The sequence below is a fragment of the Otolemur garnettii genome, unplaced genomic scaffold (genome assembly GCF_000181295.1).
Source record: "Otolemur garnettii isolate 467f Iridium unplaced genomic scaffold, OtoGar3 scaffold00027, whole genome shotgun sequence".
In the NCBI taxonomy this organism is placed as follows: Eukaryota; Metazoa; Chordata; class Mammalia; order Primates; family Galagidae; genus Otolemur; species Otolemur garnettii.
In genome coordinates this window covers 1815458-1841448 of record NW_003852422.1, presented here as the reverse complement: position 1 = coordinate 1841448, position 25991 = coordinate 1815458, and positions in this window count along the sequence as shown.

The following is a 25991-nucleotide window of genomic DNA, read 5'->3' as shown; positions in this document are numbered from 1 at the left end:
TGTGTCCTGGGTGTGGGTAGTTTGTGTCCTGGTCCCACCGTGTGTCCTGGGTGTGAGTAGTTTGTGTCCTGGTCCCACAGTGTGTCCTGAGTGTGGGTAGTTTGTATCCTGGTCCCATCTTACTCGCACTCACTGTGTCCACCCTGTCATGGTCAGCATGTGTATCCTTGCCTCACCATGTACTCTAGTGAAATCAGGCCCTACATTTCTTGGCTTGACCATTTCATACCAGAACACTCTTGATTTTTTAGTGGTTCCTTTCAAGCATCACTGGTTTCATGTACTATTAAAATTCAAGATAGCAAAAGAACTATGCATAACATATCAACTTATTTATTTCATCTCATATCTAAATGTATCCCAACTAAGTGTGTTACACTATATGGATTTTAATTTGATCTTTAACAAGATGTTTTTAATTCCTCATATTTCAAGGAACCAATAAATCACTGCTAACATTTAGAAGTGACCTGGTGCCATGAGAGTCTCTAGGGTGTGAGATGGCTATGTGTGCTGGGACATGGGCTGGGTGCTCCACCCAGCACAAACTGGATGGGTTAACCCTCCCGCTGTCCTCTGAAAGGAGCGGTGACAATAGAGAGATGACACTTATACAGTGAGACATCGTTATATAATTACTGCCTCTAATGTTTCCCCGCGTATAATGTTCAAGTTCAGAAATCTCAGTCAGGGGCCCATAAAACGATTCTTGCGTTTTATGTTTTTCTGCTTATGCTGTTTTATTTCCCTCTTTTGGGGAAAAATGTAAAAATAATTTACTGAAGTAATAATTAGCGCTTATAAAGCACTCTGTAACCTACAACAATCTGAGAATTGCTACCCGAGGGTGGCTGTAGTTGCCTAAGTGTTTAGTACTTGGGGACTCTGAGGGAGAGGCCTTTCCTTGCAGGTGACACATATGAAACTTGTTAAGCCTCACACAGTCGTGGAGGGGTGGAGGCTCCCTGGCATGTGCCTAATCTCCCTGGGATTCTCCCCAAGGTCTCTCTGTGCACATGAGAGAAGGTGCTCTGTGCACATGAGAGAAGGTGACATCAGCCTTCAGGACATGACTTTTGGGGGCACCCCAGGAGCACAGGTGGCCTGGGATCCTGCCCCAGCTGCAGTGGCACAGGAGGACATTTGGGATCCCCTGCAGAGGCTGATGAGCTTGCACTCTGCTCCAGTCTGTCCTCTGAGCCCCAGTCCTCGCCACCTAAGGGGTGCTGCTGTCCCTCCATTTTACAGATGAGGAGATTAAGGCAGGTGGAAAGTGGCAGGATTGCAAATCCCCTAGGCCTGGCTGCAAAATTACTACATGGAAATGTTTCTTCACTAGGGAGCAAAGACAGGCCAGCACAGCCTGGGGTCCCCTCTGCACTCTCTGCTGGTGTGTTTGGGGTGTACCCACCATTGCTGGGCGCAGTGGATGCCCGCATGGTCAGCCTAATGGCAGGCAGGGTGCTGCCACCTTCTGCCTTCAACACTGGACTCTGTGCAGGCCTTGTCTCTGGATACCACCCATTGTCCACACTGGACCAGCAGTGTCTTACTCTCAGTTACATTCAACGAAAGCTGAGCCTCCACTCCCACAGCCGCCGCCCTCACTGTGGACACAGCTCTGCCTCCCGGGCACTGGTGCATTCCTCAGGCCCTCCTGTCACCTGCACAGCTGCGTTCCTGGCCTCCAGCCACCTCACCGCCTCTCACTGTGCCAGCTCTGGCCACACAGAGCTCCTGCTCACATGTTCCTGCACATCACACAGCTGGCCAGGACCACAGCCCGTGAGGACAGTGGCCACTGCTCTGCGGGTGCCCTGGTGGCCACGGCACACCCACACTCTTCCAGAAAGGCCCCTCGGAGCTGCACTTCCATGAGTGTGGACAAAGTGAATAAAGCTGGGAACAGGACGGTGTGTTTCCTTTCAGAAGCGGCTGTGTTCTCCATGTGCACAGGCCCGTGCGCCTGGAAGCAGAGTGCTAATTCTTCCTCCCTTGAGCCGCCGTCCTGACGGATGCTGAGATCTGCATTTGTGAATCCTCCTTTCTCTCTCACATGCACCAGCATACACACAAATGTGTGTGCATATACATATGTGCGTTCACATGTGCATATACATAAATTTATTACAATTCAGCTTTCTCCTAAGTCGAAACTGATTTCCCTGTGGCTGCTTTAGTGATGGTCCCCATCGATCTCTAGCGGCCAGGAAGCTCTTCCCACGCATTTTATTCCAGGTCCTGTTTTCCAAGTAAATCATGCTCAGATTTACTGGCTCGAATGTTCTCACCACAATTTATGTATCTTCTTCTCCTTTTTAATGCCCACAGTACACTTTTAGAACGCAATGGAGTGTTTTTTCCCCCAGAGTCAGGTCCATCCTGGGCAGAAGGGTTAGACATTTATTGAGTCGTATCGGCAGTCGTGGAGACTCTATTAGTGACTCTGGTAGGTGGGGTCTGCAGCTGTAAGCCCCAGTGTCCCTGTGGCCTTAAAAGATGTTGCGTCCTAGGGACTGTAAACATTGCACTTGGAATTTTAGGACTTTATGTGATGTGATATTATTGTGCCAGGCTTAGTCCTTGTGACATTTTTCACCTGGATATGCAGCCAACCATGAGAGGCAATGTCTGAGATGGTGTTGCTGCCAGGGGTGCCCAGGGCGCTCTGCCCCACCAGCTCAGCATGGGCCTCTGGACCCTGGGAGGGGCCGCTCCTCACATGCACTCTCCATACATATTTGCAGAAATAGATGGGGGATGCAATTCCGTCTTATTTTGTATGCACAAAATAGCAACCATTTAACTGTTAGCTCTGTTTTAATGGTGTCTTGAGATGAATTTAAGAAAAATATCCTTCCAGTGTGCCATCACTGTCATACGTAATGGATAACAATGCTGCTTCATTTGTGCAGAGATAGATTAGGATGTTAGGACAAAAGTACATTTGAGATCCCAGGCTGACTGGCTGATCTTGAACACATTTGTCTCTGTACTTATTTATATATTTTCAAAGTGTGGGATCTCGGCGAATGAGAGAATCATTTTTCTGAGCTACAAAATACTTCCATTTATTTAAAATGTAAAGAGAATTTGTTAATAGCACACGAAGAGTTTACCTTTGTCTTCTGCCTTGCTTACAAGTCATACAAGTTTTATTAATTTAATGTTAAATGAATTACTAACATTTTGAAGGAAAATGTGTTATTATATGCCTAGAGTAGGGAAATTGTATTCTAACAGAAAAGTGGTAGCTACAGCTGTGGTACATGTATGTTTTGTTCAGTCATGCGCAGACAGATACAGTTCTGGAGAGATAAATAATATGCACACACGTGTGTTCAAGTTCAGGCAATTAAGTTCCTGAATTCATCCTGGACAAAGTCCTCCACAGCTCACTTCTGGATGTCACTGCAGCCATCTTCCACGTCCCCCTCGGGAAGCTGGGCACTGACACCTGCTCCTGGTCCACTCTGCAAAGCACTGTTTTAGGATGAGTTTGCAAACTTAATTGTCAGACCTCATACTGTGACAGCTCTGATGTCCATTCTAGAAAAAAAGAGTTCCAGAATTGCTTTGAAGGGTGGCCTAGGCCCAGGTGTCAGTGCATAGCTTCCCAAGGGGGCACTTTGAAGGTGATCATGGTGACATTCAGCAATGAGGGGCATGGCACTTTTTCTAGGATGAGTTTGCAAACTTAATTGCCCAATAGATATGTCATTTTATGTGTAATTTACTTTTACCAAATAGTAAAAATTAAGATAAGTTTAGTGAAAAAAGGACATACAATCCTAAAAGTAAAGATTTGCCAATTTAATCAAGATTTTTAAAAAATCATATTTCTCAGAGCTCCAGCAATGCTACTTTCAATCTTTTCAGAAAGTGTCTCAGTCATAGAGTGTGGGGCCCTTCCAGCCCACGTGTGTGGCTTTAGGAGTCCATCAGCGTAACACACTCCAGGCTCCATTCTGATTGTCAGACAAGAGCGTGTCCAGGAGTGAGGAGCAGGCTGGACCTTCCCAGGGCCACAGCGGCCCGTGGTGGGCAGGTACAGGCTGAGCACACGTCCTCCAGGGTCCCACAATGGAAACATAAATCCAGAAGACCAAGTACAATTTAGCCCCATTCTCAGCTGTGGAAGACTCAAGTCCAGAGTCTTAGTGGCACATTTCTATCCATGTCTACTGGACCTTATTCAGAGCCTGAGACTTTACCAGCAGACCCCCGACCAAAGGGCCCCCAGAATGGCCAGGGTGCTCTGTCACCCAGAGAGACCCAGTCCCAAGACCTTCACCGGCCGCAAGACACGGTAAACCCTGAGATTTCTCTCACCTGTGAGCCTCTTTAGCGCACTCTGTAAGAGAAAAGCCAGGCCCCACGGGGAAAGCACCACGTAGGCTCCAGGTAAAATGGGCCGGAAAATCCCAGGGGAAAGTATCTCCACATGAGCAGCTTGTCTTGTAATCCTGCAGGTTGTAGCCACTGAACTGCTCACCATCAGGTGGTAAAGGAGTCGGAAAGAACAAAGGGAGGGGAGGGCTGGGCTCTGCGTCAGGTGCAGCTGAGGGGTGAGGACGCTCCCAAGGCTTCTGTGATTTCCCTGCCACTTGGCTCTACTGGATGAAGATGGAGTGAGTTCAAGTCTCCTGCATGGAGCTGGCGCGGCAGTGCCGTGACCCAGACAGTACCTCGAGCTTCACACCAGCCATTTTATTCCTTGTAATGACGCTGAATGACCCAGTATCTTGTAAAATGAAATTGAAATCTGCAGCGAGGCAGTACTTCTGCTATTAAAATGATTTTTTCTTTGTAATGGAGCACTGCCAGTCCAACCATTTGTAAATTGCAATTAAAATCTGAAGCCGGCAGCACTTTTGCAATTAAAACTGGCATTTAAAAAAAAAAAATTCTGCACCAATCTAGATAATTAGATAGGAACCGAAATACCCATTTATTACGCATATGGACATGTACGAGGAAATAATTTGAAATTTATTATTCAAGATATTCTCTTTGTAACGAGGAATATGCTAAATAGCAAAACAAACTGTTTCCATATTCCCTCCGACTGAACCTGCTCCAGAGGACTGGTGTTGGGTGTGCAGCCCCAGCCGGCTCGCAGCTCTCTTTGTCTTGCCCACGTCCCTTCAGGTTCTTTGTTTTGGTTGTAAATTATGATGGTGTTAAAGTTGTCAGAATACCTATGGAAGATGACCGGCATCTTACAGCATGAATCACACTCATTTGCTAATTATTTAACCACAGTTTCTCAGGAAGTTTGCAGTACAGTTGTAATTCCATTCTGCTGGTGAAAAGTTTCAAGAAACATCAGAATGATCTCCACTAAGGAAAGTTATCTGAAGGTTTAATTCTCCAAATCCCTTCCCAGAGAGGACATGCTGTCACAAGCCAGTGAACCTCGTGACAATATCTTTGTTCTCTGACGGTGTTAAGGGTCCCGTCTGCACAAAGCCGTGTTTAAGGCGCCACCGTAGCGACATCTGAGGCGACAGGCTGAGTCACCAGGTGCAGTTCCCTGTCTTCATATTTTTATATTTTAGTGTCTCTTCACTTGATTCTGCTGACAGTGAAATCATACTGTTGTCATGATGGGGAGGGGGTCTGGTATTTGGAAGGTAGTACAGAGTCAGGCTATTGGAAGCAGTGTCATCTAGGAACCAAAAATTAAAATAATAACCTGGGCAAAACCAGTCATTTCTCTCCTTGGGCCAGAATGCTTGGCCTTTGTCGCCTCTCTCATCTGAATATTTTTGCTATCAACTTTCTCTATCCTAAAATACACAGATTTACATGTCATTGTCCAGCAGCAACCCACTTGCCCGTCCCCCACTTGAGAAATGAGGGCCTTGCTGGCTCCACATGCAGGTGGCTCGTCTGGGCGAGGGATGGGCTCCTGCCCGGGAGCACAGAGACAGCTTCTCTGAGCCAGCAGAGCCGTCAGAATAACACACGTCTTGCTCAAGCACAAGTCCATCTGTTTTGCACACTTTCCAGAGAGGGTAAATACTTTTAAACAGGTGTTTTCAAATAACCCCATGCTAACCCATTTGGGCCCACTGAGTTTACAGGGAGATTTATCTCAGGAAAATGACTGGGAGCAGAAAGGTCCTGAGCCGGGGAGTTGATGACAAGGTCCATAGCCAAGGAGGCAAGAGGAGCAGGTGGCAGCCGTGGCTGACACCCAATGACCATGATGCTCACGCATGTTTCAGAACTGAAAATGCCACACTCACCCCAATAGCTCAGTTCACACCAGATTAAATTATTAGCACACCTGGAGACACCTGCCCAACCTCAGCCTCGCCAGACAGTCCCAGGAGCCCTGTGGGAACGAAGCTCCTCTCCTCAGCCTGCCCTCAGAGCGGCCTGGCAGTCCAAGGTGTTTTCACCTTCATCATCTTACCTTACTCTGAATTTAAAGAATTAAAAATACAAAGCATAATGACAGGAGCCTAATTCCCTGATTTACTCAATCTGTACCTTAAAGCAAAATAAACAGATTGGTCCCCACCCCACATTTGTGACGTTCACTGTGGTTATTACAGACACTTCTCCAGGGTTATATTGTTGTTTAAGACACAATTCAGATACCACACTGTAGTTCAGCATTTTTAGTTTATTTGTAGTTGTGTGACCATCACCACAATTTACTTCTAGAACCTTCCATCGCACCAAAATAGACCCTGTCCCCAGTGGGCAGTCTCTCCCCACCCTCCCTGAGACTGAGCCCAGCACTGACCAGCTTTCTGTCTATCAATGTCCAAGTTCTGGACATTTCCTACAAAGGAAATCACACATAACTCTATGTGTACCCTCTGCTATTGGTGTCCAGCCTCTGCTGGTCAGAAGCCCACAGGGCACAGGTGGGCTGTTGCTTGGTTTGGGAACCACTCCCGAGAGTCACAGTTCATCAGCACCGCTCCCCAACCTTCCTCTGCCAAACAGAATCTTCTCTTTTCCTCGCATTTTCCACTGACGTTTGGGTACTTTCACTTGGAAAGGCAGGATGCCACATCTGTGGGCTGTGATGTAGGCATCTCACCCCATCTGCAAAGGAGCCCACAAAACTCCCCCACTCTGAGCCTCTGCAGAGATCCCTGGGGACTGCTCAGGGACCCCCCAGGTGTTCCTGCAAAGAATCTATTCCATAAACAAATTCCCCTTCAAATATCTTCTTTTACAAATATATGAAAATTTCAGAGATGGGTTATAAAACAAAGTATTGAAAAAGGAATATTTATTTTCTTAACAGAGGAAAATACACGAAGTGGGCACCGAGCAGTGCTCTGCGGCTCTCAGTGCGGGAGTAGTTACTCTTGCGCATTGAAAACAAAGGCTCATTTCCCGTTTCTATCTTAAGAAAAGTAGATGATGAAGGAGCAGGACGAAGACAACAAATCCACGTCTGCTTAAACCTCGGCGCCTCGGCTCTTTCTGGGATGTTGACATTCGTATGTTGTGGAGTGACCCAAATGCACTATACTCATCAAATTTCTATCAATACTAATTTACTAATATCAATAATAATCTGTTTCCCGGAGGAGCCGCCTTCCCAAGCCCGGCATTGTGCGCCCCCCAGCTCCCTGAGGTCTTCAGCGTAGGTGTCGATAAAACTGACTGCTGCTCTCAAGCTATTGACAGTTATTAAAAATGACCTTGATGTAATTTCATGCCTATCAAAACAAAGAGCATATGCTAAGGATTATGAGAAGCTGCGTGAAGGGAAGAGCTGAGGGTGGAACCGCCGGGCAGGGGTCGCTCGGCCTCTCACCCATTATCGGGTTTTCTCAGCAGCTCCTTCCCTCCCTGGAACATGGAGCGATCCTGGGCACCTGCTCTCTGGAGGGCTTAAGTGGAGCTCTTTGGGTCTCTCCTGTGTTTTGATGGAGCTGCTGTAGCGCCGTCCTGGCAGTTAATGTGGTGTAGAATGTCACAGGCTCTGCTGAAGACCTCTGGAGGAGAGCGGCACAGGCTGATCAATGGTCCTGGTGGACACCCCGGCTCCTGAACAGAGGCCCCAGATCCAGAGCACTCATCCTGTTTTTCTACCACGTTGTCAGTGCATTGATCTGGCCCATTTTAGAAAGCCTGCCTTCCCTCCAGCTGTGGGGAGATGTATTTAATAGACAGCCTTGTATGCACCCTTGAAAGGCTAGAGTGTGAATATTCACTAGCTAGTTTATTAATAACTGTAACTAATCCTCTGAAAGGCAGTCTCTGTGTGCACAGGACCATCCTGCTGAGCCAGCGTCGGGGCAGCGTGAAACCTGCCGGTTAGGGACGCTGACTGCTCCAAGGTGAGGGAGTTGTAGGCCGTCTGTGAAGCGTCCCAGCTGTGGACCCTTAAACCGCCACACGGTACATGCATATATGTCCAATTAAGACACATCCCCATTGCCTTGACGGGGGTTTTTATAGCATAAGGCAGACCACATACCATTAAACTTTTGCTTTTAGAGAAAATAAACTCATGTAAAACTTCCCATTCACTTACTTCTTGATGGGTATTCCTGAAAGCGATCGTAAGGCCCTTCCAGGAATTTTCCTCAATTTTGTCAAATGATAATTTGTTCTCTGCAGTTTTTTTCAGTGGGCAATAATGGCTTGGGGAAAATTCAGAACAGTTTCCTGCATGGGAGACTTGTCATTGATTGGTGCTGAGAGGCAAAATAAGCGAAAGGAAACAAACCATCCGAAGAACACGCCGCCCACGCCGGGCGCCGTCCACCAGCGAAGCCTCCAGCTTGGTTTTTATTTTCTTTCTTTGACTTCTGACACATTTTTGTGTTTATAAAATTGGAAGTTTCTTGGCTTCTTAGTTATTCTTTTTTATTTAGGGGGATGAATTCCAACGCAGTAGTCTCTACGCGCGGCTGGTTCACCTCCGAGGCCAAATTGCTGTTTTGGAAACCTCTAGAAGCTTAGCAGTTGTGATGACAAGGGGTGGAAGCACACAGAGCTGGCAGGAAGCTGCTGCCACAGCCTTATTGGTGTGTGTGTGTGGCATGTGTCTGCTGTGTGTGTCGCACGCATGAGTATGTGTGTGTGTGGCACGTGCATGAGTGTATGTGTATGGTGTGTGTGCTGTGTATGGGTGTGTGGTGTGTGTAGTGTGCGTGTGTGGTGCATGTGTGTGTGGTGTATGTGGTGTGTGTGTGTCATGTGTGTGATGTGTGTGCATGTGTGATGTATGTATGTGGCGTGTGTGCGGTGTATGTGCATGGTGTGTGTGTGTGACGCGTGTGTGGCACGTGTGTGGCACGCATGTGTGGTGTGTGGCATGTGTGTGTAGCACGTGTGTGGTGTGTGCTTGTGTGTGATATGTGTGTGTGGAGCACATGTGTGTGTGGTGTGTGTGTGGCAGGCGTGTGTGTGTTGCACATGTATGTGTGTATGTGTGACTTTGTGTACTTTGTGACTTTGTGTACTTGTGTATGTGTGTATGTGTACTTTGCCACAGCACAGTGATCTCCAAACTTTCTCATAGCATACCACACACACCACACGCAGCAAGTTGAACGACCTACTCACACCACATGCTGGCGGTTGGCCTTTTACCACATTAGGCCCATATTTAAGGTGGACACACACGCCCTAAATTTGATGGTGGGAGGGATGTCAAGAAATGTAGGGATTTGTTTTAAAACAACTGCACATGGAGAGGACAAGTCACAGTAGGGGCCACTGCTGGCTGTTTGTTTGGAGCCGACCTAAGGAGGTGCTAATAATTCTCTACTCAGGGAAGGAACTACACGTTTGCATTTGGGATGGTTGCACTAGTTCATCACGTAGATGACAGGTGGCGCCCACATGCCGTGCGTCTGGGAGGACGTGTTCAGCATTCTACCTAAAAGCTCCATGACCATGGCTGAGCTCCCACCCCCAGGAGTCACCTGTCATCAGTGCAAGAATTCTTGAATAGTCTTACTAATACCCTTGAGTACAAGCTAGTGAAATGGGTTTCCAAGAAGTTGGGAAACCACTTCTGGACAGAGAGAGCCAAAAAGAATATGTGACTGAGAGACTTGGGGAGACATACCAAAGTGAAGAGACGTCCTGGGGGTGCTTCTCCCATGGGTGGGCACACCCCAGATGGGCTTTATGCACCCTGGTATAGGACATGGGACAGGATGTCAGGGTGACTTGTCAAGGTGACTACAGAGCAGGTGCACTGGTGCAGGCAGCTCCTCCCTCATGAAGAGTGGGCAGATGAAACTAGAGACAAAAGTCAGGCAGACCGAGGCGCAGGTGGCATCTTGAAGTGCACTCGTCCATCCCCCACCCTGGTCTCTCTGCGTTTCTGCCCTAGGCATATTAAATCACAGTTGTCACAGTTGCTGCATGGTCCAAAGGAGGGCTGCTGGAGCACCAGCCATCAATCTCATCTTCCAGAAGGGAGAAGAAGGGGCAAAGGGGAAAGGCTGTGAAATCCCCCAGTGTCTTCCAAGAGCCTGTCCTGGAAGTCCCAGAAGGAAGGAGAGACGGTCCCCGATGACTGCCGTGGCCTCACGTGCCTCCTTCTCTGTCCTCCAACTACTGTTTCTTACTCTCCCATCTCCCACAGAAAGTGCCCAAATCTCAATCCTCATTTGTGGAGCCATCTCCACAGCTTTGACAAAGAGGGTCCCTCCTCATTGAAGCTGCATCTTCATGAGACCTTAGATTCAGAAGACATGTCCTCTCAGTCACTAGTGAGAGTGACCAAGCCTCACGTCCATGTGGAGATGTGGGGGCGGCTGGACCTGAGCCTCACTTGTGCCCTCATTGGTGGCACATTTGGAGGGTCAGGTGAAACTCCCTCAGTTTCTCTCCCAGCTGGTGAGTGAGGATATGCAGCACACAGTTTTAAGAGTTGTAAGGACTAAGTGACACATGTGGAGAACCTTGCACAAACCCGCATTCACCCAGTTCTCAGTCTCATCACCGTGGCTGCGGCCATCATGCTGGCATGAGGCGCAGCAGGGCCCCTGACCAGACGTGCACCACGTGTCTCCATGAAGACTGAGCTCTGTGTACTGACCCCTCTGTGAGATGCACCTTGCCCACTTGGACTGTGACACATGATATTAATTCACCCTCTATAACCTGACCAGTCGAGTCCACTCTACACCAAGGGGTAGCAGGGGTGGGCTACCCCTTTGGTATAAGTTCTTTTATCATGTTTTATTATTACCATGTGTTGGACTAGGCCTGACATCCTAGTGTTTATCACATGTAGGAGAAGATTTTTTCAATGTGAATTGTAGATACAACCTACAGTTACTAAAAAATTTAGCAGTTAATCAGGACATGATGGCCCAAAGGACAGAACTCAGAGAGCTGACACGGAGGGGAAAAGTTGATCTTATACCTTTTCTGGAAAGCGGCGACCAAAGAAAGAGGGAAGAACGTTTTGGTGTCGGCAAGACCACAGTTAGCAACGTCCAAAAACATGAACATGAGGAGACACAGTAAGGAAAGCAGAGACCTACAGAGGAGGAGGAGGAGGAGGAAACTTCCCTCAAGGAAGCTGGTTCAGACAAATGAGGGCAGTTAACGCTTGGATCTCCGGGCTAATGAGCCAAAAACTTCTCGCAGGAATCGGGGTGGCAGATTTCCAGCATCAAGTGGTTGCTCTAGAAATTTAAACTGTGACATGAGATCTCCAGAAAGTCTGGTGTGGTGACGCGAGTGCAGTTCCAGTGGAAGTCGAGGAAGAGCCTGTCAGAAAGTTCCTGAATGTCACCAGAGGCTCCAGAGATGACGACATCTTTAACCCTGACAAGTGCAGACTCTTCCAGGGATGCCTGGCAGGACCCTCTTCATGAGCAGTGACAAACGTAACTGCATGAAACTTTTCTAAGAAGGTTTCACAGTTCTGCTTTGCACTAGCTCAGTCCGAGGGAAACTAAAGCCCTTGGTGACTGGTAAATTGGCAAAGCCTGGGAATTCAAGAACAGGAAAGCAGGAGACCTCCCTGTCATGTGGCAAGGATGACGCCTGCCCTGTCTGAGGAGTGGGACGGGGGGATTCTGACTGAGCAATGAAGAAGAAGAAATGGTCTGTTCTACTGACAGTAGACAACTGTCCTGGCCACCCACAAGTGACTCGTCTCCAAATGTGACATTGCAATTTCTGCCTCCAAACACGACCTCAACAATCCAACCCCTTGACCAAGGAAGGCATCATCAAAACACTTAAAATGCATTACCTTGACTGGCTTCTGCCGTGGGTCATTCCTGAAACACACCCCTGTGGTCGCCTGTGGCAGCAACTTCTCCTACTGCTCTGGGTACTGTCCTCTGGGTCACTTCCGCTTAAAATACAGTTCAACCAGAAATGATAGAGAAGTGTTTCAGGAAAATTGGTTCTGTACCAACCCGAGAGCTTAGTATTTTGGCCCCATTGGACAGTCCATCTCCCACAGCAGAATTCTCAGAAGTAGCTTTTGAAGGTTTTGTGGCCATGGATGCTGAGGTGACAACCTGTAATGAACCTGGCCCAGGAGCGATTGCCAAGTGATATTTACTGAAGTGCAGACCAGCATAAAAGTGCACGAAGCCGCTGAGGAACTGGAAGAAACAAGTGAGGGAGACACAGAAGCTGCAGAGACTCGAGCAGAAGAGGACGCTGGGCGCTGATAAGGCAGCTGGAGTCACCGCAGCAGGAAAGTGCCCAGCTGTGCTGGGTGGTGTGGCCAGTGCTGGGAGCGCTTTCTCCACTTAAGAATAAGAAGCAGACCAAGATATACTATTTTTTCAGAAAGTGTGATTAAACCGTGAGAAACGGTATTATTGACTTTGCATGATAGGGTGTGTATGACTTTACTGTGTTCTGATGACGTTTGCTTTCGTGTGATTCCTCTGATAAAAGAGGCACAAGAAAGCACAGCAGATGCCTGTGTCAGGACAGCCGGCCACTTCCTCAAGTTTGCCCGATGGCCGCAGCCCCTGAGGTGGTCAGCCCACGGGGGCTGTCCTGTGTGGGAAGGAGGAGAGGGTGCAGGGGCTCAGGTGAAAACTCGGAGCGACCAGCGGGACAAGCCGCTGGGATGTACTGTGTGTGACAGGAGTTATATTTTGAGCAGCTAAGGATTAGACATGTTTTGGGAGTCTTGAGCATTTCAGGAGGTTGTAGAGAGCTTTGGGAAGTAAAGGCTTGTTTCAGTGAGTTCCTTCAAGGCCTGTGAAGGGACGTGGGAGGAACGGTGAGGCCACAGCGCATCACAGACAGTGTGACGGCCATACCTGAGCCTGGGCTCCCCCCCGCCTGTCTTCTCCAAGGTAACTGGTGGGAGCCTTACCGTACCTGCTGTTACGTCCATCTGTGGAGGGGTGTGCACCTCGGGGAGGTCGAGGCCTTCAACCGAGCCGCTGTGTGCTCAGGGTGGGTGCAGAAACGGTTCTCTAGGGAAACCAGCTGTGCCCCGTGACGCAGGCTCATTCCTATGATGTGAACACTCACACCCTACCAGCTTCAGCACCCCTGGGACATCAGCTGCTGACTGTGTCCTGAACGCCCTGGCCATCAGCTCTCACAAGCTGCCCAGCCCTTGTAGCCCACCACGGGCTGCCCACTCCAGGCCCCCAAGAGTAACTCTGTTTCCACTGCTCCCTCTTCTCTACCCGGTGTAGTTTTATATGCTGGCTTCCTACTTTCCTCAAGATTTTATTGGAGGTGAGTATTCTACAGCAAAACAAATAAGCATAGAAACAATATATGTACGTTTGTATGTCTGCCTATACAGTATATGTGTGTATATATATTTATGTAAAGAGACATAGTGGTATATATGTAATTTTTACTAAATATATACAAACATTTGTATATTATATATGCACACATGCAAACATATATATGTATATATTCATATACATATATCAAACTGTCAGTTATATGCCTGGCAATCATACTTCAAATCATATATCAAATGTCAGTTATATTGCTGGAAAAAGATGGCATAAATTATTCATGGGTAAACAAGAGAAGGATATCTTTGTCAAAGTAACATGAAGCCCATTTTCCAAGTTTATGGCTTAAAGTCAAGGATCACAGGCAGTTGAGAGTGAGGTTCTTGGTGACGGCCAATGTGTCATGTTGACAGTAAGAGACAGAGGTGGCCAGGCTGAGGCTCTGCAATCCACTTTGCTGGCCTCGTTTGCGTCCAACACTTCCCGAATGAATTTGTGAAACATGGAATCTCTGGTGTGATTGATAATTTACCTGCCTATGACTAATTTTCAAATCCATCTCAACCAACACCTCCTTCAGCCACAGACCCTCGAGTTCATCATGTGAACTGCAGGATGAGCGAAAGATGCACCTGTCGCCTGCACTTCAGATAATGGGCCCTCCCACCTGCTTGGCTGCTGGCAGGTCTTTTAGCATGGAGTTCAATCATCACACACACACACACACAGCATTTCATGCTTGTGAAAACACCAACCATCTCTGACCATGAGCCCCATCCCCTGAGAACTGACCCTGCTGATGCAAGATCAGCATTGACCTATGTCAAGAATACGCCAGACGGTTTCCCCCTGGTCTGATGCTGGTCTGATGCTGACAATGATTCTCTTATGACTCGGTACACGTGTTCAAGGTGCAGGCCTTATAAAACATTCTGTGTGACATCTTCATCATTTTCATCCCCAGTGACCTGATTAGTGTCCATGGCTCATGGAGACTTCACTAGGTCAGGATACAGACCTCAGGACCTGCCAGTCTTGCCCCATCCTTGGCAGGGTGGGTGCGGGTACCTGGCACTCTGCAGCCTGTCTCCACTCTCAGGGTACGGGTGATTGGACAGCCCCTGACCCTCTGTGTGAGCTGCAGGGCAGTCTGCCCTGGCCACAGTGTGCTCACACGACGATTTGCCTGCCTGATAGTCATAGCCCATTCTTTTGTGCTAAGAACACTGACTTGGTGTGTGTGTAAATGACGTGCCTAAACACTGAAGTTCACTGTCAAGGTGACCTGGGCAAACAGCAGGCTGGATGCTGCTGTGAAGGTGTTTCTTGGGTGGGGTTAACATTTACATCAGCCGTTAAAAAGATGGAGACTTTACACCTGTCATATTAACCTGGATGGAGGTGAAACACATTCTTCTTTGTAAAGGATCACAAGAGTGGAAAAGCAAGTATCCACTGTTCTCAACACTAATATGAAGCCAGTAGACAATCCTAATGCATGCCCACATAGAGAAAAAAGTCAATTCAAGATGGGGGGAGCAGGAAGGAGGGAGGAGGGAGAGAAGAGGGGAGGGTGGGGAGAGGGGTGGGTGGAAGGGGAGAGGGGGTGAAGGAAGAGAGGGGAGGGCAAGTGTTGTGCTCCTGCCTGACGGGTACAATGTAAGGGTATCCAGCACACCTCCTGGGTGGGGGACTTTACCATAGGAATTTTTCCTAACAAATGTAAACATTGTAACCTAATTATAGCTTCATGTTAATCTGAAATTTAGAAAATAACCATTGACATCAGTGGACTCTGAGTAAAACAGATCACCTGCCATGATGTGGTCTCTTTCAATCCACTGAAGGCTGTACCAGCAAGGACTGACCTCCCTCAAGGAGAAAGAAATTCTGCGCAGACTCAAACCGCAGCGTCAGCTCTGTCCTGGTCTCCAGCCAGCTGGCCGCTGCAGATCTCGGACGTGCCGGCCTCAGTTCCTTAAATTTACTTTCTCTCTCTGCATATATGTCTCTATATGTGTACATGGACCCGTATGCAGGTGCATTTCTGTGTGTGTCTGTCCACGTGGGCATCTGTAAACATTCCACATGCGTGTGTGTGTGTCTACATGGGCATGGGTGTAAGTGAACACAACCGTGAGTGCCTGTATGTGGTTGTCTCTTTCCATGTGTGTGTTCACTTGAATATTTATGTCTGCACGTATGTCTGCATTGGTGTCAGTGTCACTGTATGTCTCTGTCTATGTGTGCATGTGTGTCTGTGTTCATGTGTGTGCCCATGTCTGTGTCCATGTGTGCACGTGTCTGTGTTCATGTATCCACACGTGTGTCTGTGTTCATGTCTATGCATGCCCACATTATGTCTGTGTCTGTCCACATGCATGTCTGTGCTCACGTGTGCATGTGTGTCCACGTTCATGTGTGTGCCCATGTGTCTGTGTTCTTGTGTCCACATGCGTGTCTGTGTTCACGGGTGTGCATGTATGTATGATGTCTGTGTGTATGTATAAGCACATCCATAGTTTCTGTTATGCAGTGTCCACATAAAATACCAAACGTTCTTGCGGTTACATTTGGTCATGGTAATACCCAGTGGCAAGTGACATCTAAACAAAAGATGGCTAGGTGTAGTTTTGGGGAAAAGACTCTCATTTTCTTGTTAACAAAGAACCAGTTTTGGCTCAGTGTGGTGGCTGGAGACTGTATCCAGCACTCTAGGAGGCCAAGATGGGTGGATTACTTGAGCTCATGAGTTTGAGACCAGCCTGAGCAAGAGCAGGACCCCCATCTCTACTGATAATAGAAAAACTGAGGCAAGAGGATCACTTGAGCCCAAGAGTTGGAGGTTGTTGTGAACTATGATGCCACAGCACTCTACCCAGGGTGATAGCTTGAGACTGTCTCAAAATAAATAAATAAATAAATAAATACCCAGTTTTCTGGCTGCACCCTTCTCACTTGCCCCTCCCTCCATGTCGGAGGGCACACTCGGACTTTGGGCCCATAGACTGCCGAGCTGGAAGAGCAAACAGCTGCATGCCCAGGTATGCTGCGGTCACCCCAGAACATCAAGTTAGAGGCCCGAGACGTGAGCACAGAGAGAAGGCGGCCAGCAAACACAATCCAACTTCCAGACATCCCCTTACAGAAATACAGGCCAAATACAATGGGAAATATTTTTCAGTTGTAAAGAAAATAGCAATCCACTTAGATTTCTACAATAAAATACATTTTAACATATAAGTAAAGATGTAGTAAACGTCTTTTCAAAGATTCAGAGTGTTTACCACTCATGAACTCCAAACAAAAGTAGGAATAAAGGATGTAATTACAAAGCAAGCAATTTGTCCTGTGGAAGGAAGAAATTGAGATGTAGAAATAAAATTTATTTATGTGGCAAACAAATAAATCTAAGTAAGCATCAACTATATGAAATGGCAGTATGATTAATAATTTTTATGGATTAAAATTAAGTGGGATGTTATATCTGGCAGTATGATAGATGATATTTCTAAAGAAAATTATTTCTATGACCTTCTCTGGGGCAGAATATTAGAGGTTTGGAATAGATAAGGTAATAACAACATGAGGTGGGCTTTTGGCCTCCAGAGCTGGATGCTGGGGGCCACTGCAAGGCCCTCTGGACCCTGAGATGGGCCCATGGCCCTGGGAAAGGGTAACACACTACCTGCCCGCTGAGAAGGGAACCGGGAGGGGCCTGTGTCTGTTGCCTTGCTCTTCTGGTTAGAAAATACAGTAACAACGACAAACCATTCTCTTGTGAACATGTAACTATGTAGCCCTGTCCCAATCTACCCTGAGGTCACATGCATGTTCTCAGCACCTTTAGGGGAAAGCCAAGCTGGACTCCTTGTCTGAATGGCCCCAGGGAGCTGCTCCCATCCCTGCTGAAGACATAGGAATCAAACACTCCCTGGAGAGGAGCCTCAGTGCAGTCCTGGGATTCTCAGAGAAGACAGTAAGCCCAATGTTAGGAGAAATCACATAAGCCACCATCAGTAAGAGTCGGCAGAGATCAAGATAAAATAAAAAACAAACTATAAGTTTGACGTCCTTGGATAGCAGGTCATTGAATGATACTAAATAATTGAAAATAAAAAGGGTATAAGGGTACACAAGATAGGATTGTAAATAATCAAGTCTTAAAATGCTACAGAAAGTAGTTAGGCAGATTTGTAAAAGAGTGTTAATTGGTCCTCGCGCTTATTTGTTCTAGAGTTTTAGAAGTACAGATGTTGCCTGTAAAAACATACAAACAAAAATAAGGGATGAAGCAGCCAAAAAGTACGTAGTGAATCAATGAGCTGGAAGACAGATTAAATTGAAATTCCTAAATGAAATTCCTAAATGAAATCCTAAATTCCAGATTAAATGAAAATTCCTAAAAAAAAAAAAATAAGAAGTTGACAAGGTAACAAAATAATAAAACAGAAATAGAGACCAGAAAGGCAAAACAGCGGCTGTGACACAATCAGCACTGATCTCATGCTAAGCAACGTCCCAGAAAGTTGGAACAGAGACTACTTAGTTCAATAATTTTTAGGCAAAGTCTTATAAAGAAGAAGATCCTAGAGCTCAAAGTTAGCAAGCTAGGAATGCTATAAACGGAAACTGCTGCGGTTGGAAGATGTGACCTATTACAGAAGCAGACTTTTTCACACTCACAACAAAATGAAAGAACTCTGTGAGACTGCCTTCCCCGGGTCCTCACTGTTGTCGCACCCAATGTACACACTGTAGCTATTTCTCTCGCCTTTTCCTTAAGAATTTATCAATTAAAAAATAGTTATTGTTTGATCACATTATACTTATTTTTGATTCTTAGCTAATTAAAAATATTAATTGAATGGTAATGAACACAGAGACACAAATCCCTATTTTTAATCTGATTAAATATTCTCCTTAATTTTCTGCTGCCCCTTCACACAGAACGCCCTCTGTACCCTTCCTAAGCTGGGCTCCACAGCACAAATGACCAAATAGCCACGCTGAAAAGTCTTCAGTTTTGATTTACGTATTCTCCGAAACCATAGTGTCTGGTCAGTTATGAGGTAGCTACTTGACACATTAATTTAAATTTAACTTGTATTCTTAACATTTGCCCCTGAATTTAGGTACTCCATTTCAAGTATTTTTTTATTTTTATTTTTTATCTTTTGCAGTTTTTGGCTGGGGCTGGGTTTGAATCCACTACTTCCAGCATACGGGGCCGGTGCCATCCTCCTTTGAGCCACATGCGCCACCTAACTCCATTTCCATTATTCATGGTGCATACTTTTGGCACATATCACTTTAGGTTTGTTAATTTTTATTTCTTTTTAGAAAACGTCCACTTATTAATTTTGCAAAATGAAGTCATAAATTCTGTAGAATATTGTAGTTTAAGCCTTTGCTTCTTCACTGCAGTGACAGCTTCGGTCTTTAGTTAGGGATGAAATCTGTGTGTCACCCCCTGCTGTTATGGATTTGCTGACCGTCTCTCCAGCCACATTGTTTCTGTTTGGACAGATTCAAAACCAAGTGGGCCTTTAGATGGATTTAGATGATAAAGATAAAGGTACGGGTGCAGATACAGAGATGATATAGAGACAGAGATATAAAAATAGATATTCTCCTTTGGGGAGAAGAAGGAAATGGTGGGGTGGGTGGCAGGGGCAGTGTGCGGGCAGCCAGCACACAGGAGACCAGGTCGCTGCTCGCAGCCCCCAACCAGTGGGCACCTGTGACCAAGTCACATTTGTGTGTCTTTCATTTGCTAACCTACAAAAGTGGGATTGTTTGTTGACACCACTGTTTAGTTCACTTAATGTCAAGATTATAAAATCGCATAAATCATAAACGTGCCCTCTCCATTTGTCTGACCAGGTAAGAAACTTACTGAGGTGATGGACACCGAGCATTTAACCCATGGGCTTCCCGCTGGAGCCTCCCACCACTCTGCATTTCTGCTCATAGAACCACATGCCCTAAATTTCTACTGGCTCCCTGACAATGATTCTGCTGCTACACCCCCAACTCCTAAAAGTTATCGCCAAATGAGGCAATCTTAGCTTTTAGAAAGGGGGCGGCCAAAACCCTCCTTCATGGAGAAGTTATGATAAGCAGTTTGACATGCCTTCAAAAACTAAATTCCCCAAAGACTTAATTTTAGCTCCTGGGTGCTCACTGGGAAGGTTCTTTTTAAACCATAATGACATATCTCAACTGATTGCATCAAAATATTTTTCTGCTGAACTCGATATCTGGGCCACTTAAAGGCAATTTGTACAGCCTTATTATTTTCTATGCAAACATCACATTATCCCATTCTTTGTCTGTCCGGTAACTTCTTTTGTTGTGAAGTGGACATTTTGGATATGATATTGCAAACATTCTGAATTCCAATGAGCCCACTTCCCCATGCAGACACAGATGCTGGTGCTGCTGTTCTTGTTGGTTATTTATTTAGCGGCTGTGCTGGGTAAGTTCAATAAAGTTCGTTTCCCAGCCCTGTAAATCCTCTAAAACTTCTGTTCATTTTTCCTTATTTTTAAGTTTTTATTTTTAAGCACAGATTCCCAGAGTTCTCTTCCGGGTCAGCATAACTCAATATTAGCAGGGATTGGTAAGAGCTTGTGCTTAAGCCTCCGAATCCTGCAAGGCTCTCTCGCCCTTTGCTAGAAGATCTGTGTGTGGAGGGACAATGCTCCCAGGTCCTCTCGGTCCCACCAGGGACTCCTCACTCCAAATGCCAGCTCTGGTTGACCCAAGTGGGCACACTCTAGTGCTTACGTGCATGGCACTACAGACCCCTGAGGATATAATCGTACCAGGGCCCTTTTAATTATCTTTTAACCTGGTTCTTTCTGTTCAAGTAATGAGTGGGATGTTGTTTTATTTGTTGCTACTAATTGTATGAACGTCAGCCTTCTCTTAATTGCTCACTCCTAATATCGCTATTAATTTTTGATAAAGCCTTAAGGCTGTATTCCTTCATGCCATATCCCTACCCATTCAGCTTCCTCAGCAGTGGTAGGTGAACCTCTGTGCTACGGGGTCAGAGCTGGAGGTGAGAGAGAGGAGGGCCTGTTTCTCCCGAGTGATACCCCCACCTTGAAATAGAGTTGGGAGTATGGGCATCCTCCCTCAGGGAACATCTGACTTGGGGGTGGGAGTTGGTGACAGTGGTGGGGGTGACTGAGAGCACAAGATTTCGGCTTCATGAACTCAGGATTGAGCCTCCAGCCTACAAGGGGGAGTTGGGCATCTGAAACAATCCCACTGTTCTTGGTCACTCCCACCCAGAGAAGAATTTTCACAGAGCTTGAAGGGAAGTGTGAGGTGTGGTGATGTCCTCCAGGGTGAAGCTGCAGCCCTTTGTTGAAGCTGCAGCCCTTTGGGGAAAGAGAGACTTGGAAGCCACTCTGAGTAGCTTGGAGCTTGGGAACGGGGATAGAGAGCAGATGATGGGTCAACGGTACCTCACATGCTTCTTACTGAAATTCAGCAGATTTTCTAGGACAAATGATTCTCAATTTGCTGTCTGTCCTGAGATCAAATGCCAGGCACTTTAAGTGGCCTGCATTTTGTAATTTTCATCAGTAAAATAGTTGTTTCATTGAGGGAAGAATCTTCTGAGCTCCTGGCATAACCTTTCAATTCTCCCAAGATTGTTTTTTTAATTGGTTCTCTGAAGCATCACGACTGTGGCTGGGTCTCAGAGGAAAGGAAAATTTGACATGGATGTTAGCACCTAGAACACTCACAAGGCTGTGTCCTAAGGCTTATCACTGTGCTGGGGCAGAAGAGGGATCTGGCAGAGGGGCGGCTGGGCCGTGATGGGCAGTGATAATGTCCTCAGTGGGTCTCGTGTTAGCTGGGATGGCCTCAACATGGTCCTGAAGGGGATGCCCTTTACATCGTCCTCATCAGCCTGTCAGTGGATGTAGGCCGTCCTTAGGAAGGGGGCATGATCTCAGAGAGATGGCTCTCCCAGCAGAGGAATTCCTGCAGAGGCCAACATCCATGAGCTGTGACTCAACATCTCACCTCCCTCAGCCCCTAGGAAAGACCCTTATTTGTTGTTCTCCCTAAGTGAAGGCTAAAATTTATGTATTTTATCAATTCTGAGGAGTTGTAATTCATTAGATTTTATAATGCAACCTCTTCCCAATTTTCTCAATTATCTGATTCAATTCAATTCTATTCAATCTGTCTGATATTTCTATTAGAATTATGTTAATCCGTTTATTTCTGTCTCATAATCTCAAAATTATTTTTGTTCAGTTTTTTACTTTGTGAGGCCATTTGAGTGCTCTCTTCAGATATATTTTTTCAATTTACTAATCATTTTATCATCTCTGTTTATTTATTATTTACACTTTCCACTGATCATTTAATTTCAGTTACTGTAGTTTCTTTCCAAACCTAGTCATTTCCAAATTGGGTCATTTTTAACCATTTCTTACGCCTTCTTCATGTTTTCATTTTTCATTGCTTAACTACATCAGCGTTCCATGCTGCAGCTGGCAGTTCTGACGTCTGCGGCCTCTGCGGACCTGACCCTGCTGTTTCTCACGAGGTCCTACATATCCTTGCATCGTCTCAAATTACTTTTATTGTGAACTCATATTTTTAGGAACTGTTTTTTCGACAATATTTTAACTCCTAGGTTTAAATTGCATCCCTCCAGAAAGGATTTTATTCTCAGGACCAGTCAATAATTCCCAGGGGATATGATATTCTCAATATTTCCCTAGTACCTCTGTGACAAGTCACCTACTAGGGACCCCAAGTTGGTGACAGCCTCATCCTGCCCTCAGTCCTGCGTGAGCGGCCTGCTGCTCTGCGTTGCCAGGAGACCGAACTTGCCTCTAGAACAACTCTTCAGGCTTCCTGCTGATTTTATCCTCGTGATACACGTGGAGCAGTTGTCTTCTTCACCTCTTCTGCTGCACTGAAGCCTCCGCTCACATCTCACCTGGATAACTGCAAGACCCTCCTTACTGGCCCCACCTTCCATCACCTACACTGAGCTTCATCAGCCCACTCCCCACACTGCGTCCAGAGCAACCCTCTAGAAACAAAAGTCTGTCTACATCACCTCAGCTTTAAATGACATGATCACACACACAAAAGTTCATTGCAAACATACCATGAATTCTAACAGATAAATTCCAATTTCTGATCTTTCTTATCTGTCCTCTGCCTACGTCAGCGTCCCCTCAGGTGCTGTGTTTCAGACACACGGGCTTCTGGTTTGTTTGTCAGGAAAGCCACACTCCTTGTACCTCAGCCCCGCACCTGCCCTTCCCTGCACATGCTGTAGATCAAGGTCAAAGCTGTAGGAACTCAAACCTCATGACACAATGAAACATAAACCTTATGACGCAGGAAGTGTAAACCTCATGACACAGGAAGTATAAACCTCATGACACAGGACGCGTAAGCCTGTGGCATTTCCTCTGCACACAGGAAACACAGCTCCTGTGGGTAAGTCGTGATGTGTCCCTCTCGTGTGCTGAGGGACACAACGCATCCCCTCCAGGGGCCTGGGCTCCGCCACAGCTGCCTCTAGCTCTGCACTGACCCTCCATGCAGGCCACATGCTGGAAGGACCCAGGGGGCAGTTTGCAGGTGTATCCACTTATGCCTGCGAGTCCCAAACACACTGGAGGATGACACTGCATGGCCTGAGCATCCCTCTCAGGAGTCCTCACGCCCAGCTAAGGCCTTCACTGTTTCCTAGAACATGGCTCTCCCAGATCTCCTGCCCAGATCCCTTCTCATTCCTAAGAAACACACTTTGCCTCTGTTTTCTAAGAAGAGTTCTTTATTCTAAACCAGTTTTCTCTATCCCTGCACTTCTTTATACTCACCATGATCAAAATACACAACACAGAGGCATTCACTTGTGTAGTAAGTACAAGGCCTGACAGCTAAGTTCATGAACTTGCCACCGCACACTTACATTGGCAGCGCTGTGCAAGCAGCTCACTGAGGTTCCCTACCCTTGGTGTACCAGTGACCCCGGCTGTGTTTGTGTTAATGTGTGGTGGTGTCTTGCTGGGTAGTTTCATTTTGTTGTGTGTTTTTGTGTGTCATCGTGAGAATGTTGGAGCTTGAATTAGAGCAATGAACAAATATTCATAAATCTCTTGTTAAAGTTGACAAGAGTGGAAGTAAAATTAGGGACATGTTAGTCCAAGTTTATGGGGATAATTCTATGAAAAAAATGGCAGTATAAAAATGGATTAAATGTTTTTCTGGGGGGAGAGAAAGCATTGTTGATGAAGAGAGGTCAGGTGTCCAGGAAGGAGCAGAACTGAGGAAACCTTACAAAAACTTGTCAAATTCTGTATCAAAATTGTCAGCTGACTGTGAGAACCAGAGCAGGTCAAGGGAACATACAGAAACAGAAACAGCTTCACTAAAAATCTTGGCTCTTGCACCCTGCCAATGATGCACCAGCTCACAGGGGCCTGTCTGTGAGGGAGTTTTTAGCCAGTAAATAGCTTCCTAAGGGAAATACCTGAAGGTTATTGCAGTGATATTCACCAATGATGTAGTAGCACGTTGTTTAGGTCACAGTGAGGTATGTAATACATTTCTAGGATGAGTTCACAAACTTAATTGTCAGAATGAGCTCAATTCTCAGGCTATAAAATTGGACATAAGAAATATGGCATTTGATTTCTGAGAAATGTCTCTTAAAACATCTCGATTTCGCTGGACAACCCCTCAGGGTATCAGGTGCGTCCCACATGCTCGCCCATGCTCTCCAGCGCACCCTGGGGTTTCCCTCTTAAGTTGTCTGTGTTCTGGATGCCAGGACCTGTCCGTGGAGCCAGAGACACACAGCAGCTAGGTCAGCCGGTGGTTCTGCCCCACTGCCCAGCACTGCGGCACACCTAGGGTGAATCTCTTCAGGCCGCCAAAACCATGCCTGGAAACTCCCTTCATGTTTTACTACGTTTGTTTTAAAACCAATACAGTGACACTCCAGGGACACAGAGTACTTGATGAGTCCCGGAGGCGCGCCCGTGCAGGGTCCCACAGCATGACGCACCTGTTCTCACCTGGCACCTGCTTACCACCTGCGCCCCGCTGAGCTCCCACGCCTGGACTCTCCCCGCTGTGGGGCTGCAGGGCTGCTGGCCGCCCCTCTCTCTGCCGCTCCCAGCGCTCCTCACCTCCCCATGCTGAGGGCAATTCGTTTAATTGCCTCACTCCTTTGTGCTCCAGGAAAACACGGATGGGAGTATAAGTGAGCTGGCACTTCTGTTGGGGCCCTAAAACATACACGCGCCCTCTGGGAACAATGAAGCACAGAAGTCCTCCGGGGAATGGGGGAGCTGGGCTGCAGTCACAGCCCCGGGGTTCCCCTCCTGTTGCACTTGGCCTCTGGGTCGGGCTCTGACCCTGCGGAGAACCCGAGCAAGTGACCACACGCAGAGCCCAGTACTTGTCCCAGGAGACCCTGTGCGCGGGTTGGGTGTGGCTGCTCCTGCCGCCGGTGACTTCACACCCTGTCCCCCAGTCGCACAAATGCGTCCACACTTCCCTCGGGGAGTTCTAGGGGAGTGGATATGTGTGTAGGGACTCATGTGTGACCTGTTGGTTTATGTGCACTTAACTTTCCTGTATGGTACGTTAAAAGGATCTATTTTGATTTTGTCCTCAACTACTCTAGAACTAGTTTGAAATATTGCCTCTGTGTGTAGTTTATTTGTACAACGCAAAATTATCCTACCACAATAAATGGGGTGAAAAATACTCCAATCATAAAAATTCAGGGTTCTCTCTACTGGGAAGTCAACAAAAATCAATAAATCAACAATTTTTAGTCCATACTATCACAAAAGGCACAAAAGCAAAGATGGGTGTAATCTATGTCACTAAGAAAATGCTGGATGTCACAATATTTTGTTATTTCCTAATCATACCTTTCCTTACCCCACCTTCCATTAAAAACAAATAAACAAACAAGAAATCAAAAAATACAGAAAATAATAAATGACATTTCTCATTATTTGAGCAGTGCCGTAGTGACAAGTGCCAATTTCCAAATGTGTGAGACTGGATTTTGAAGTATCTTTAGAGCATAGTATATTGGAGTATAGTACATTTACTATATTCCATTCTTACACACACTAAGGTATGTTTTGAGATATTCGACTGTTTGTACATAATCTATCGATTATCCATAGTGTACTGTTAAAAATTATTGGACCTTTGCCTATGTTTTAGCATCATCTAGATAAACATCCCCTTGTCCAGCATATGTGGAAATGGCTTCCT